Genomic DNA, 16,593 nt, shown 5'->3' with positions numbered 1-16,593 from the left:
ACAACCCAGGAAACTACAGACCAGTTAGTTTAACTTCTGTGCCAGGGACGATAATAGAGCAAGTAATTAAGGAAAACATCTCCAAACACTTGGAAGGTGGTAAGGTGATAGGGAACAGCCAGCATGGATTTGTAAAGAACAAATCATGTCAAACCAATCTGATAGCTTTCTTCGATAGGATAATGAGTCTTGTGGATAAGGGAGAAGCTGTGGATGTGGTATACCTAGACTTTAGTAAGGCATTTGATACGGTCTCGCATGATATTCTTATCGATAAACTAGGCAAATTCAATTTAGATGGGGCTACTATAAGGTGGGTGCATAACTGGCTGGATAACCGTACTCAGAGAGTTGTTGTTAATGGTTCCCAATCCTGCTTGAAAGGCATAACGAGTGGAGTTCCGCAGGGGTCTGGTTTGGGACCAGCTCTGTTCAATATCTTCATTAACGACTTAGATATTGGCATAGAAAGTACGCTTATTAAGTTTGCGGTTGATACCAAACTGGGAGGGATTGCAACTGCTTTGGAGGACAGGGTCATAATTCAAAATGATCTGGACAAATTGGAGAAATGGTCTGAGTTAAACAGGATGAAGTTTAACAAAGACAAATGCAAAGTGCTCCACTTAGGGAAAAAAAAAATCAGTTTCACACATACAGAATGGGAAGAGACTGCCTAGGAAGGAGTACAGCAGAAAGGGATCTAGGGGTTATAGTGGACCACAAGCTAAATATGAGTCAACAGTGTGATGCTGTTGCAAAAAAAGCAAACCCATGATTCTGGGATGTATTAACAGGTGTGTTGTGAGCAAGACATGAGAAGTCATTCTTCCGCTCTACTCTGCTCTGGTTAGGCCTCAGCTGGAGTACTGTGTCCAGTTCTGGGCACCGCATTTCAAGAAAGACGTGGAGAAATTGGAAAGGGTCCAGAGAAGAGCAACAAGAATGATTAAAGTTAAAGTTAAATGATTAAAGTCTTGAGAACATGACCTATGAAGGAAGGCTGAAAGAATTGGGTTTGTTTAGTTTGGAAAAGAGAAGACTGGGAGGGGACATGATAGCAGTTTTCAGGTATCTAAAAGGGTGTCATAAGGAGGAGGGAGAAAACTTGTTCACCTTAGCCTCTAAGGATAGAACAAGAAGCAATGGGCTTAAACTGCAGCAAGGGAGGCCTAGGTTAGACATTAGGAACTTTTTCCTAACAGTCAGGGTGGTTAAACACTGGAATAAATTGCCTAGGGAGGTTGTGGAATCTCCATCTCTGGAGATATTTAAGAGTAGGTTAGAAAAATGTCTATCAGAGATGGTCTAGACAGTATTTGGTCCTGCCATGCGGGCAGGGGACTGGACTCGATGACCTCTCGAGGTCCCTTCCAGTCCTAGAATCTATGAATCTGTTTTTTTTTTAAATGCAGTTGGGGGATGAGGGGCTGCTTTTTTCTTGTTACTTTAGGAATATCAAATCATGACTTGCACATGCCCTTGCAGGGCCATAAGAACTGGGGTGTCAGCTCTTGCAGCCACTAATCGATTTACGTGGGTGTTGAATCAAGATCTTTCCTTCCAGCTATGTGTCAGGTTGAGTTAAACAGTCTGAATAACAATCACTCCCCCACTTCGTTAACCAGGTTTCATTTGTATGGCAGCCGATACCTATCTAGGCACTTAGGCGGCCCTTATCACCGTAGTACCCGAGGGTAGAGCCCTGCAAATCTGCCGATATCTGCATACCATGTTTGCGGATTGTGGATTGGATGTGGATACAAATTTTGTATCCATGCAAGGCTCTACCTGAGCACCTCACAGTCATCAATAGATTTTATCCTCACAACACCCCTGTGAGGTAGGAAAGTATTATCCTCATTGCACAGATGGGGAACTCAGAATGGAGAGGCAAAGGGGGGATATTTGCAAAGGCCTGAATCAGGTACATACCCAACTCCCAGTGACTTTCAATGGGCATTCGGTGCCTAACTGTCCTCTGTGCCTTTGGAAATCTCTCCCAAGTAAGCACAAAAAGTATGTGGCTGACCCAAACACACATCTCCTGAGTCGCAGTCCTGTGCCGAGTCCACTAGACAACACTTCCTCCCAGCTTTTGATTTCACGATTTTGATAATCTTGTCACTTTCCCAGTTGTCCAAGTCTTCCGGGCCGGGAGAGATCTAAGGTCCCCATCCTCCAAGGGTCCACTACATGGACAGAGCAGTGTGATTGTATGGAGACCCAGTAGAGTCATGGGAGTTCTGCACTGCGGTCCACCTGAGCAGAGGTTATTGCAAGATGAGGACCCAGGCATTGTAAATGCCAGAAGGGAATTCACTAAAAGAAATAGTTTAATGAGGTTATTAATAAATAACTATTTGGTTCAATTCCATTACACGCTCCTGGTATCCTTCTTCTTGGGGAAGAAGACAACCTGGGGAACTATAGACCAGTCAGCCTACTTTCAATACCTGGAAAGATACTCGAACCATCAATATTAAACGGCCAATTTGTAAGCACCTAAATGATCATTTGGGGGAGAGGAATAGCTCAGTGGTTTGAGCATTGGCCTGCTAAACCTAGGGTTGTGAGTTCAATCCTTGAGGGGGCCACTTAAGAATCTGGGGCAAAATCAGTTCTTGGTCCTGCTAGTGAAGGCAGGGGGCTGGACTCAATGACCTTTCAAGAGCCCTTCCAGTTCTAAGAGATAGGATATCTCCATTCATTTAATTTTAATTTTTTTTTAATCATAGGGTTCTAAGGAATAGCCAGCATGGATTTTTCAAGAACAAATCATGCCAACCAACCTAATTTCCTTCTTTGACAGGGTTACAAGCCTAGCAGATAGGAAGGAAGCAGTAGCCGTGATATATGGTTATTTTAGTAAGGCTTCTGAGACAGTCCCTTGTGACATTCTCATAAGCAAACTAGGGAAATGTGGTGTAGATGAAATAATATAACATGGGTGCACAGCTGATTGAAAGACTGAACTCAGAGAGTAGTTCTTAAGTGTTCACTGTGAAACCAGACCATATCTAATGGGATCCCACAGGGGTCACTCCTGGGTCCAGTATTAGTCAATATTTTCATTACTGACTTGGATAATGGACTGGAAAGCATGCTTATAAAATCTGAGAATGACACCAAGCTGAGAGGGACAGAAGCACTTTGGAGGACAGGATTAGAATTCAAAATGACCCTGACAAACTAAAGAATTGGTCTGACCAGTCAGACCAATCAGCTTAATTTTGTTACCTGGAAAGATAATGGAGCAAATAATCAAAAAATCAATGTGTAAGCACCTAGAAGATAGGTGATACGTAACAGTCAACATGGATTAGTCAATGAACAAATCATGTTAAACCAACTTAATATCCTTCTTTGACAGGATAACAAGCCTTGTAATATAACTCGCCTTTAGCCCAAGGCTTTTGATACCATCTCACATGACCTGCTCATAAACAAACTAGGGAACTATCGCTTAGATGAACCTACTATAAGGTGGGTGCATAACTGGTTGGAAAAGCCTACTCAAAGAGCCATTATCAATGCTTCACAGTCAAGCTGGAAGGGGATATTAAGTGGGGTCCCACAGGAATCTGTCCAGGTCTACTCAATATCTTCATAAATGATTTGTATAATGGCATGGAGAAGACACTTATAAATCTGCGGATGATACCAAGCTGGGAGGGGTTGCAAGCACTTTAGAAGACAGGATTAGAATTTAAAATTATCTTGACAAACTAGTAAAATGGTCTGAAATAAATGCAGTAAAATTCCGTAAGGACAAATGCAAAGTACTACACTTAGGAAGGACTAATCAGTTGCACAAATACATAGTGGGAAATAACCGCCTAGGCAGGAGTACTGCAGAAATGGATCTGGCTGTTATAGCATGAATCACAAACTAGACATGAATCACACGGCCCTTCCTGTTTTAATTTCAAACTTACTTCTCCGGGGAAGCTCAGCTCAGACACAGCATCTAGTTTGTCAATGAAATTCCTGGGCTTTATCCCCATTTATGCTATGACCCCTTCACACTGCTCTGGCAGTATATTGGGGACTAAGTGTGAGTAAATTACACCTGCACCCACTTCAAAGCATTGTACCACCACCAAAATGGTGTAAAGGGGGTTTAGTGTAAAGGAAAATTAAACCCCTTTTGGGTTTTTTGCCCTGTTTTGTATGTCATTTGATCATTAAGACAAAGAGATCGAGGTGGCCAAGATCAGTGTCAGAAGGCAACGTATACTTAAAGACACATTTCAGAGTGGTAGCCGTGTTAGTCTGTATCAGCAAAAACAACGAGGAGTCCTTGTGGCACCTTAGAGACTAAATTTATTTGGGCATAAGCTTTCGTGGTCTAAAACCCACTTCATCAGATGCATGGAGTGGAAAATACATTAGGCAAGTATATATACACAGTACATGAAAAGACGGGAGTTGCCTTACCAAGTGGGGGGTCAGTGCTAACGAGACAATTCAATTAAAGTGGTATGCCAACATTTTTATGGCTGACTTAGAACAACGCTTCCTCAGCTCTCGTCCCCTAACGCCCCTACTCTACTTGCGCTACATGGATGACATCTTCATCATCTGGACCCATGGAAAAGAAGCCCTTGAGGAATTCCACCAGGATTTCAACAATTTCCGCCACATCATCCTCAGCCTGGACCAGTCCACACAAGAGATCCACTTCCTGGACACTACAGTGCAAATAAGCGATGGTCACATAAACACCACCCAATACCACACACCTACTGACCGCTATACTTACCTACATGCCTCCAGCTTTCATCCAGACCACATCACATGATCCGTTGTCTACAGCCAAGCTCTAAGATACAACCGCGTTTCCGCCAATCCCTCAGACAGAGACAAACACCTACAGAAACTCTATCAAGCATTCTTAAAACTACAATACCTACCTGCTGAAGTGAAGAAACAGACTGACAGAGCCAGAAGGGTACCCAGAAGTCACCTACTACAGGACAGGCCCAACAAAGAAAGTAACGGAACGCCACTAGCCGTCACCTTCAGCCCCCAACTAAAACCTCTCCAGCGCATCAACAAGGATCTGCAACCTATCCTGAAGGATGATCCCTCACTCTGACAGGCCTTGGGAGACAATCCAGTCCTCGCTTACAGACAGCCCCCCAACCTGAAGCAAATACTCACCAGCAACTACACACCACACAACAAAAAACACGAACCCAGGAACCTATCCCTGCAACAAACCCTGTTGCCAACTTTGTCCACATAGCTATTCAAGGGACACCATCATAGGACCTAACCACATCAGCCACACCATCAGGGCCTCGTTCACCTGCACATCAACCGAGGTGATATATGCCATCATGTGCCAGCAATGCCCCTCTGCCATGTACATTGGCCAAACCGTAGAGTCTCTACACAAAAGAAGAAATGGACACAAATCAGATGCCAAGAATTAGAACATTCAAAAACCAGTCGGAGAGCACTTCAATCTCCCTGGACACTCAATAACAGATGTAAAAGTGGCAATTCTTCAACAAAAAAAAACTTCAAAAACAGACTCCAATGAAAAACTGCAGAACTGGAATTAATTTGCAAACTGGACACCATCAAATTAGGCCTGAATAAAGACTGGGAGTGGATGGGTCACTACAAAAACTAATTTCCCCCTACTGTTACTCACACCTTCTTGTCAACTGTTTGAAAAGGGCCACCCTGATTACATTGGCCTCGTTACCACTACAAAAGTGATTTTTCCTCCCTTGGTATCCTACTGTTGAGAAGAGCCCACTTCTACTTTAATTGAATTGTCTTGTTAGAACTGACCCCCCACTTGGTAAGGCAACTCCCATCCTTTCATGTTCTGTGTATATATTCTGCCTACTGTATTTTCCACTCCATGTATCTGATCAAGTGGGTTTTAGCCCATGAAAGCGCATTCCCAAATAAATGTTAGTCTCTAAGGTGCCACAAGTACTCCTCGTTGTTTTTTTTAAAGACCCATGTATACTTAAAGACACAGCAGCTCATTTTTACAAAAGCAAGAAATATGTTTCAAATGCGAGAAGTACAGTTTGTTACACGGATTTGATTGCTGATAGGAAGATGGAACAAGCAAGCTGGATTTCTAGTAACACCATGAAAGCACCAAAGAAATATTCACATTTCCACAGGTAAGTGAGGCACTCGGAGCCCTTTATCCGACAGATTCCTCATGGGAAGTTAGGGAGCACTGAAACACTTCTTCAAAAGCATCCAGAAAAGGCTCAGTGATTTCGTCAACTGTGACATGTCTCTGGAGTTCTTCGCTCAGGGAGGTGACACCCGTCCCTTCGAGTCCACAAGGAACAATGTGATCAAACCACGTAAGATCTGTGCAGCAGTTCAGCGCCAGCCCATGAGAGGTTATATGCCTTCCACAATGGACACCTGAAAAGCAAAACATACATGTCACCTCGTTCAGTGCTATGTACCACACACCACCCCTCCCCCAAAGCCATCTTAAATGTCAGATCCCAAGGCCAGAAGGGACCATCGTGATCATCTAGCCTGATCTGTATAACACAAGCTACAGAACTTCCCCCAAATAACCCCTAGAGCAGATCTTTCAGAAAAACATCCAATCCTGATTGAAAAATTACCGGTCATGGACAATCCACTACAGCCCTTGGCAAGTTGTTCCAATGGTTAAATATCCCCTTCACACTAAGACTCCTATCCACCTTACCACATAAGTTGCCCAGCTGATGAGGCACCAATGCTGTAGTGCTTATCAGCAGCGAGGGCACTGAGACCATAGCCTATCACGTTCACCAATACGGTCTCAATGTTTCCTTGTACTCCCCCACCATCTGTTCTCTCATCTTACACTTCAACTGTAAGTTCTTTGGGGGCAGAGACCTGCCTGTCTGCACTGTATTTGTTACTGGGGTTCCCAGGCTCTATTATAATATAAATCTAGCCCAGGACACTCAGTTCATTGTTATTGCAGAGACATGCAGGCATGGTGTGCAGTCCCTCATGAGGAAGTGAAATTCTTGTAAATATCTGCTTGTTAACTGGGCAAATCCTGCCTATTAGCAGGATTGGCTCTGGTAGCGAATGAGGGCAAAGGACAGCATGATGTGCCTGTTCGCAGTCATACAAAGTAGATCCCTGATTTTCCTGCTTTGCACTGCACAACAGGAGAGCTGGGATTCTACACTACTGTACTGGGACCATTGTTTTTAGAGAATCATAGAGCTTTACAGTAGCAGAAAATGTCCAGGAATTATTAAGGCCCACGTCCTGAAAGATTTACACAGGTGCACAATTTTAGTCAGAGGAGTAATCCAATGAGATTACACACACGAGTAATGGTACACACGTGCAAAACTCTTTCCAGGACTGAGGCATAAAAATGTAGTGCCTAGTGATTTACAAGTAACCTCTAAGATTATTAGAATTGAGATTAGCGTGCGGGGGGATCTCTATTATTTCAGTATGTGGACTGCCTGTAGCCACACTCCATGTATAATCAGGTCACTCTACCTGCTATTTTCCATGGATCTTTCACACAGCAGCACATGAAAGGAGAAGCAGTTTAATAAAGGCTACGCTACGGCCTTGTCTCTGCTAGAAAAGGATCTGCCAGTGTAACTATACCAGCAAACCATCTTAGTGGAGGTGCCGTTTATACCAGGAAGAGTGCATTTGCTGGTATAATTTATATCAGTTCCCTAAATGAAATAAACGATATCAGCAAAAGCATGGTTTTGCTTGTATAACTGCATCTACATTTGTGCTTTTGCCACCACCATCAGGTCAGTTATGGGGTGTAATTTTTTCCACGCTCGATAACGTAGCTACACTGGCAAAAATTTTAAGGGTAGATCAGGTCTATACTGTCAAAAACCTCTAGTGTGGACATATTTATATTAGTATAAAAGTGCTTATTGGATTTCCCTGACCAGGATAAACGATACCAGTATAAACACCGTTATAACAGTGTCTCCACTACCGCTTTACTGGCATATCTACGTTAGTAAAAAATCACACCCCAAACCAACACAGCAATGCCAGTAAGACTCATTAGAGCAGGGGTCTCAAACATGCGGCCCGTGGGGTTATTTTCTGCGGCCCGCGAGCTCCTCGCGGCCCCCCCTCAGCGTTTACCTAGAGCGGCTCCGGCCCAACGCGCACTGGGGGCAGGGCAGGCTCCCTGCCTGCCCACCTTGCCCCCACGCCGCTCCGGGAAGCGGACGGAACCTGGGGAAGGAGGGGCGCAGGGATGTGTGTGGCTGTTGCTTCGGGCACCGCCCCAGCAGCTCCCATTGGCCACGAATGGAGAACCGCGGCCAATGGGAGCTGCTGGGGGCGGTGCCCGAAGCAACAGTCAGACACACCCCTGCGCCCCTCCTTCCCCAAGTTCCATCCGCTTCCCGGAGCGACGCGGGGGCAGGGCAGGGCAGGAAGGCAGGCAGGGACCCTGCCCTGTCCCCGGTGCGCGTCAGGCCGAGACCCACCACCCGAACCCCTCCTGCAGCCGAACCACCTGCCCTGAGCCCCCTGCCTCACCTTTCACTCTGATCCCCTGCCACACCCCTCACCCCTCCTGCACCCCACACCCCAACTCCCTGCCCTGAGCCCCCGCCACACCCCTGGGGGCAGGGAGGGGGCAGAGTTGGGGTGGGGATTTCAGGGAAGGGGTTGGAATGGGGGCAGGGAAGGGGTGGGAAGAGGTGGGGCAGGGGCGGGGCCTCGCCTCGTGGAAGGGGTGGAGTGGAGGCGGAGTGGAGTCTGACTGTATAGTGCTACCCAAGTTACCTGTGTTGACTGGATCACTGTAAGGTCATTAATGTAGCAAAAGCCTGCCCCCATGGCAGAACGAAGTCCAGCAGTCCCAAAGGTCAGCCTGCAACAGAGGCGATCCCGCAGCTCCTTGTTCATCCCATTCCGTACCAGGATTTCAATCTGCGCTTTTGTTTTAGGGTTCTGCAAAAGAAAAAGGAAGGTTCTGTTCCCACTGCTCAAGGAGGATCTGATGGAACAATTACTGCTGCAGTGCAGTTTGTGTTACAATAATTCTCACTAATTCACAGGATAGGAAGAAGTGGTCTCTGTATCCACAACCCAAGCTCTTTTAGAATACAAGTTCTATGTTGGTGTAAGAAAGGATCATTCTTTGCTCTAACCTTTGTCACTTCTAACATGTTCTCTATTCAAACATATTTAACAATGCATAGGCTTGGAAGTAGTAGATTTTTATTGGTAAATGTCATTTTCTCCATATACACACAAATCAACACAAAGATTCCCATCTATAATAATCAAAATGTACATATAGGCAAAGAAAGAAAAATGCTGCTTGAGAACTTGCTAGAATTTGAGTCAAGGCTCAAATTTACTTTGTATATTTTGACAAGTGATGTTGACTAGTTGTGTTTTAGCAGTTACAAAGCTTTAACTTTCTGAATCTCAACATCTACAGTGATTATTCTTCGCTGACCTTCCTATTGTCTGAAATACCCCATAATTTCCTGCCGCTGTGAAAAGTTATAGATTAAAGTCAGAAAAATGCTTAAAAAACAAACATTTTTTATATTATCCATCAAACTGACAAAGTCAAATTCTGCCAGGTCTAATTAAGCATGACTTAATTATTAAGGAAGTGAATTGTACTCCAGAAGATGTTCCTTTCCAAAGTTAAGACCCAGAACCAGACAGCTTAGAGTAGTTCATATTTCAAAGAGTTGCAACAAAACTGCTTGTCAGCTGCACCAGGAATTGGGAATTTTAAAAGACTTGAGTAAATTTTCAAAGGCACCCGTTAGTCTGTGGGAGTTGGGCTCCAAGGGTGCCTTTCAAAACACTACCCCCTACAGTATTAGGTAATCTTATTAGTTTCTAACGGCTAACGCAGAACCATTCCCTAGTGCTTTGTCCAGTTTAGCTGTAAGTTACTCAAGCAGAGGATATGCCGTGTTGTTGTAGCTGTGTTGGTCCCAGGATATTAGAGAGACAAGGTGGGTGAAATGATATTGTTCATTGGACCAACGTCTGATGGTGAGAGAGACAAGCAGAGGAGTCAAGCAACAATAGAGTCGGTGTCACAGTCAGGACATGTTCGAGATATTCAAGTTACATTCAGCCTCAGAAATGTGGTTTGGATCTGTGAGTACCCACAATAGTCAAAAAAAGGATAGGACAAGATTTGTTTTTATGTAGGGGAATGTAAATATGAATGCACACGCAGTTTCAGTGTCTCCAAGTAGTGACAAAATTACTACTGTCGTGTACCAATAATTTAATCAGAATTGTAAAAAATATTTTCAAATATAAAACCCAGCATTCATGCAATGTGAAGACTGCACAGTTCATTATAAACTCTGGCATTGCAAAGCAGAAACTGCAGTTCCAACAGCAACTTTTATTGCTTGATTTGAAGCAAGGCTGAATTATATAAATTAGAGGTTTATCCAGAAGAAGAAAAGAGTGTGGTTCTCAAACGATGGTAGTGGTGACCCCTTTCCCATAGCTAGCCTCTGAGTGTGACCCCCCCTTATAAATTAAAAACACTTGTTTACTTATTTAACACCATTATAAATGCTGGGGGCAAAGCAGGGTTTGGGGTGGAGGCTGACAGCTCGCGACGCCCCATGTAATAACCTCACGACCCCGAGGGGTCACGACCTCCAGTTTGAGAACCCCTGGTGTACACTGTATTTGCACTACATGGTACAGATGAACCATTTACTCTTTGGGGTAAAGTATTACTGCTCATTACAAAAGGCACATCTTTCTATGTCTTATGCTGCACAGCAGCTCATTAACATTGAAGTTGGACCCTTTTTATTTCTAACTGTGCAACCTCAGCATGTTTTCTGCATGGATTTTCCTAGTGTTTTCTGGGGGAAGCTGGAAGTGTGGAAGCTGGTTTTAGAAGACATTTCTCCAACTTACAGGCTCACTACTCCATAGCTATTCCATTTGCAACCCTTACAAGTTCTGCTTTCTACTGCTGAATTCCACAAACCAATACGTGTGCACTTCCATATTTGTATTGCACTAGCATACATAGTATAGTCAAGTGTGCGTGTGTAAACTTTATTTTTCTACTGCACATATCCAACATTCAATTTTGAATGATTGAACAAAATCTGTTTTGATTTAATCTAAGCTATGGAAGTCATCCTCAATAAGAACAAAGTCCTTATCAACTTTTATGCTTCAGAGCTCAGCTGTTTCTTTTTACAACTGGGGAATGGGGAGGAATGTTTCACTCTCACCCAACAGTCAGACTGTCAAATGCAATTTGACTTTGGGTAGAGACCAGTATGGGAAGTTTACAAGAATGCTGCCAATTTAAATTCTCTAAAATAGACTTAAACAGCATGCTTTGATTTGGTCTCCAATTCCTTTAATAGCGTATTTCTTCTCCCCTGTTTACATTTATGCAAATCTTTTCTGCAAGGGAGAAGTTTTGCAGAAGAACGATGAAACTGACTAGACAAAATAAAAAAAGATTGAGAATTTTTTTTGCTAGCTTATAAATTACAGTATTTTTAGGTGTGACCTGTCACTATAGTACATACAACATTCAGACAAATGATCTTTCAAATCATGTCCCTTTAAGCCTACAATTAGAAAATTCTATATAAAAAAAGATGCAATTGAAATTAGTATGTAACTTTAGAGTTTAGAAACACACTTATGCACATGATTAACTTTACCAATGGAGTAGTCCCACCAGACTTGAAGTGTTTCCAGAATTGGGCCCATAACCATTATTTATATTATAGTAGCATCCAGGGGCCCCAATAAGAATCAGGGTGCTATCTGAACATATAAGAAGAGGTGGTTCATACAATGAGGAGCTTACAAACTAGCTTAAAACAAGATGCAACAAGTGGGCATAAAAGAAAGGAATGAACTAGATAATCATAGGGGTATATGGTCACAGACTAACCATATGCACAATTTAATAGCTCAAATCATTGTGCTGAGATATTTTGTGGGTTTTTTTTTTAATTCAGAGATTGAAAAAAAAAATAAGATTAGCATTCCTCACTGGCCACGTACCAAGTGAACTATAATAGAAACAAACAGTACCCAGACAATTTAATATTTTTAAATAGGTCAGAAAATCCCGGTCAGAATTAGAGACTGTATGCAAATATTTGCCATTTATAATGGCAGAAGGACAAGATGGGAGATCTCTGTGTAAGCTTGAAACTTCTCTCACAGAAGTTGGTCCAATTACCTCTCGTACCTTGTCTTTCTAGTATGGGCACTGACACTTAACCAGAAGAATGACTCAGAGGTCCTTGTATGTAACCATCATACAACTGAAGACAGTGTCAAACTCTCTCTCATGGTCAAAAGCCTCCAATCCATTGTCCAACCTGTTACTTAGAAAAATCCCATTTGATTGACAGTGAACCGACTCATCATTATGCTTGCCAACAAGTGGTCCATTATTTCAAAGATTCATGCTGATGATCAATAGGGCTATTGAACAATAATTGACATGCTCCTCATTGAGTACACATTCTGGGAGGATATTTCCTTCAAAATACTTTCCTTCCATGACAGAAAAATCCAGTTAGATCTAAATAATTTAACTGGGCTTAGATATATTCCCTACCTGATTCCTCAAAACCAGTACAAATCTACCCCAGGAAAGCTGAAACTGCTTTTATTTGGTCAAGGTCCCCACCGCTGTTTTTAAACTGCTGGCAGTACCTTTTTCTGCCTCTGCTAGGATTATTTGTATGGCAACTAACAATGTCTAGTTTGTTGCTTCTTTATTATGGAATTAGATTAGACCCAACTGCTGAAATGACTGGGGATACGAGTGAAATTAAATGCAGCGCATTTTACCAAGGACTCTATGGTATGTCTACACAGCTGCCGGGAGCGAGTCTCGACAGACTCACACTTGCAGGGCTTGGGCTAGCGTGCTAAAAATAGCTGTGTAGGCACTGCTTTGACATTTGGGCTCCATAGGCTCCACAGGCCAAACCCGAACAGCCACACTGCTATTTGTAAGCATGCTAGTGGAAGCCCCACTAAAACAAGTCTGTCCACGCAGGCTACAAGAATTGCTCCCAGAAGCTGTGTAGACACACCCTCCGAGGTCCATGTCAACTAGAAAGGCTTGCAATAAAATTAAAAGCAAATCAGATTAAAAGTTGATTTTTTTAATGGCCTAGTCTCTAAGAAGCCAAGTATCCATGAGTTTTATCTGGACGCAGAGTCAATACGTGAATATCTCTGGTAGCACACTTCTACAGAAACCACAAGAACACAGAAACAACTTCCTTTGAAATAAACAGTAGTTGGATGAAGTCAGCTGCCCAGCATGTTTTGCAACTAACTATTTTAAATTTAAGTTTGATTCAGTTGGGGTGGTCCTGCTTTGAGCAGCGGGTTGGACTAACTGACCTCCTGAGGTCTCTTCCAACCCTAATCTTCTATGATTACAAGTGAATTTGATGACACAGAAGTAGGTTTGTTGTCTTGTTACTATGGAAGTCAGCAACAAAAGCCTCTTTCTTAAAGAGGCATTAATTTGGAGTTATCAAGAGCATAATTTAAATACTGTACCTAACCTGCAGTTGTATCCTCACAGGCAGGCCCTTGTACCCACCTGGAGCCCTACTAGTTCAATGGACTCTAAAAGTGATCTGATAGCAGATCTGTTAGCTTTAGCCAATATAATTGTTACTCAGAAGCTTTCTAATTGGTGCACAATAGAGCAGGGTAACAGTAATGGAAGACTTAAGTTACAGGACGATGGACCTTGATGGCAGGGGGAAGTTTGAAGAAATCTGCTACATCCTCAAGTAAGCCACGCAACGTGCCTAAATAGCTTCATAGCAACATTGCAATTTGTGGTTCAGGACACCCAGTTAAAGAGCAACGTCTTGTTTCATTCTCCAGAATGAGGAAGCTCATGACTATGAGACTATGAGACTATGTGGATTATCTTAGTGACCAACTGTCACTTACTACACAAATTAGGTTTGACTCAATTTTTTTGTTTGTTTTTAAACCTTGGCTTAAAAACAAACAAGTTATGCTGGTGCAATATTATCGCTGTGGTAGAACTGAAGTGAGGAAAGTCAAAGTTATGGTTCCAACTTCAACAATAACTCAGCTGCACTAAACACAAGTCAGATATGAATGGGTAAAACTATACAAATGCAGTGCTACCAAGATTACCCAAAATGCTGCTTCCTGAAATAGGTATCATAGGACATGACCTATAACAGGGCTCGGCAACGTTCAGCATGCGGCTCGCCAGGGTAAACACCCTGGCGGGCTGGGGTCAGTTTTACTTACCTGTTGACGTGGCAGATTCGGCCGATCGCGACCCGAACTGGCCGCGGTTCGCCGTCCCGGGCCAATGGGGGCAGTGAGAAGCTGCGGCCAGCACACCGACCCCTGACCTATAACATTGACCATTCCCTCTATTATCCAAAAATTAGATTCACTGTCCCCCACTGTATCAAACAATGGATGTTATATACATGTATGCAAGGGGACTAAATGGATTGATGCTGTGGGAAGATATAAGATCCAGCTATAGCACTGAACATGAAAAAACCCTACAAGTAATTATATTGAGCTTAGCTGCCTTTGAGCATTTGATACACACCATATTTACTACACAGCACCCATTCACCATGACTCTCAGACAGCAACATCTCTCAAAAACTGATGTTCTGTCTGGAGCAGCTGTTCAGACAAAGCACTCTGACAACAAGAAGTAGTGTGGTATGAATTAACTGGAGACTTCCATTTTTATTAGTTGTCAACCAAGAGTACACTTTGTTAACGCTTGGGACAATTTTTAATGGGCATTTAGCAAAGTGAATCGGCAGCCCAGCCCCGTTCGTTCCCCTGCGGGACGGGGGGGCTGGGGCCTGCTGCCCCCACTCCGGGCCGCCGCGGGATAGCACCAGCCTGGGCAGCAGCCCAGACGCGACTGGCCAGGGGCTGGGCTTAGCATGCGCACTGCTGGGTCCCCGCAGCAGGCCCCGGCTCGGGGGTTCGGGGGCGCCAGAGCCGCAGCCGCCGAGCGCCATGGCCGCTTCCTCCCCCGCGGCAGTGGGAGCTGCAGCAGCGGCTGCTCCCGAGTCCCGCTGCCCGGGGGGGGGGGAGAACAGCCGCCGCCTGGCCCCGCGGGCCGCCCCCCTCCTCTCCCTACCACCCAACTGAGTTCTGCCTGCTCGGGGCCAGGCCGGACTCTTACTCACCCCGGCCCCGCGCCTCCCTCCAGCGCTTGCAAGGAAGGTTTTTTTTGGCCCCGCCCCCTGCGTCACCCTCCCCCCCTTCCTGATATTTGACTTGGGTGATCTGGTCACCCTAGTTGACCGGTCAGTCCGTAACTCTGGTGTTCGTATCTTTGAGGTTCTACTGTATTTAAAAGTCCAGTGATACGTTCTGCTCTATGAAATGGGATACTGTATAGAGTATGTTGGCAGGAGGCCAGAAGTCTACTTCAGGGGGGCTTTTTGCTTGAAGTATGGAAGTGTGCTTGCTTGTAGTTTATTAGTTTAGTTATTACAGAAAGTAGGTTGGGAAGGGGAATTTTTTTTAAATCTTGCTTCTCCAGCCCTCTGCAAACAACACTGCAGGTAACAAGGGACAGTCAGGGCTCTTTGAGGTGCCCCATCCATTCAGAAACTCAGCATAAGGACAGCGTTGAGGCAGATGATCAAAGAGGCAAAGGATATGATGCTCAATCACTCCTCCTCCCCAACAGCTTTTGCTGGAGGAGGACGACGGAGGCCCCCCCCCAACATGTTCATGTGTATGTATTAAGAGCCCTGTCCCACAAAACTCATATTCAGTGGCAGCAAGTGGCAAAATCTGACGCCATATCCCTTGGTACTACTCCCTCTTTTACATCAGCAGGGGACAAAGCTATCTGAAAAAAGTGAAGTGTTTAGAGAAATACGCTGAAGGGAAAGTTGAAGGACAAAATGATCACAGAGCATTCTCACCCAGAGTGTCCTTGGATTAACAGGATAGGGAGAGTCAGGGCAGAAAGAAGGTTGAAAACATTATTTAAATTAACTGTTCAAAATTCTGTTTCCTACTGTTGTAAACGTGGCTATAGTGACAACACAGGAAGCAGATCTGTGGAGGAAGAAGATGAGACTCTGAAAAGGACACCTGCCCATTTACTTAGAGCAGAATTGCCCCATACATGAGAATAACCTCCATAAGCTATAGGAAACTGAGTTTGTACTTCCAGTTTTCACCTACTCATATGCCAGGGCAAGGAGAGGGCAGGACTGTCCTCCCTAAGAGTCTGGAATGGGGCTCAGTCCTTTAATCGACACATTTTATGAATGGTAGCAAGGAGGCTCAGTACCTGTGCACTGCCTCCTAGAGCTCACTACAGGAGCCATGCCACCACAGTGGCCCTTACTATTGCTAAACATCCACTCCGAAGCGGTGCCTCACATCGCACTGGGGAACGCCTAGCTTGCGATTACTAATTATATCCGGTTTAACAGTTTATAAAGTTATATTGACTATAGCACCACCAATTTGTATGGTACTACCTAGAAAAGGTTCTACCCCCTGGAGTCTAGCATTTACCCAAACAAAACTACA

At 44.1% G+C, this 16,593-nt stretch overlaps 1 long non-coding RNA gene across 1 annotated transcript; it reads right to left on the bottom strand.

The window, feature by feature from the left end:
* Positions 1-6,050: 6,050 nt before the first annotated feature.
* On the bottom strand, positions 6,051-14,884 carry LOC135975223 (uncharacterized). The gene is made up of 2 exons (XR_010592152.1): positions 8,788-14,884; positions 6,051-6,411 (listed from the first exon to the last, which is right to left on the bottom strand). It is a non-coding gene; the product is annotated as an uncharacterized LOC135975223 (long non-coding RNA).
* Between the last annotated feature and the right edge of the window lie 1,709 nt (positions 14,885-16,593).

The sequence above is a fragment of the Chrysemys picta genome, chromosome 13 (genome assembly GCF_011386835.1).
Source record: "Chrysemys picta bellii isolate R12L10 chromosome 13, ASM1138683v2, whole genome shotgun sequence".
NCBI lineage: Eukaryota > Metazoa > Chordata > Testudines > Emydidae > Chrysemys > Chrysemys picta.
This window is presented reverse-complemented; position numbering and strand designations above follow the sequence as displayed.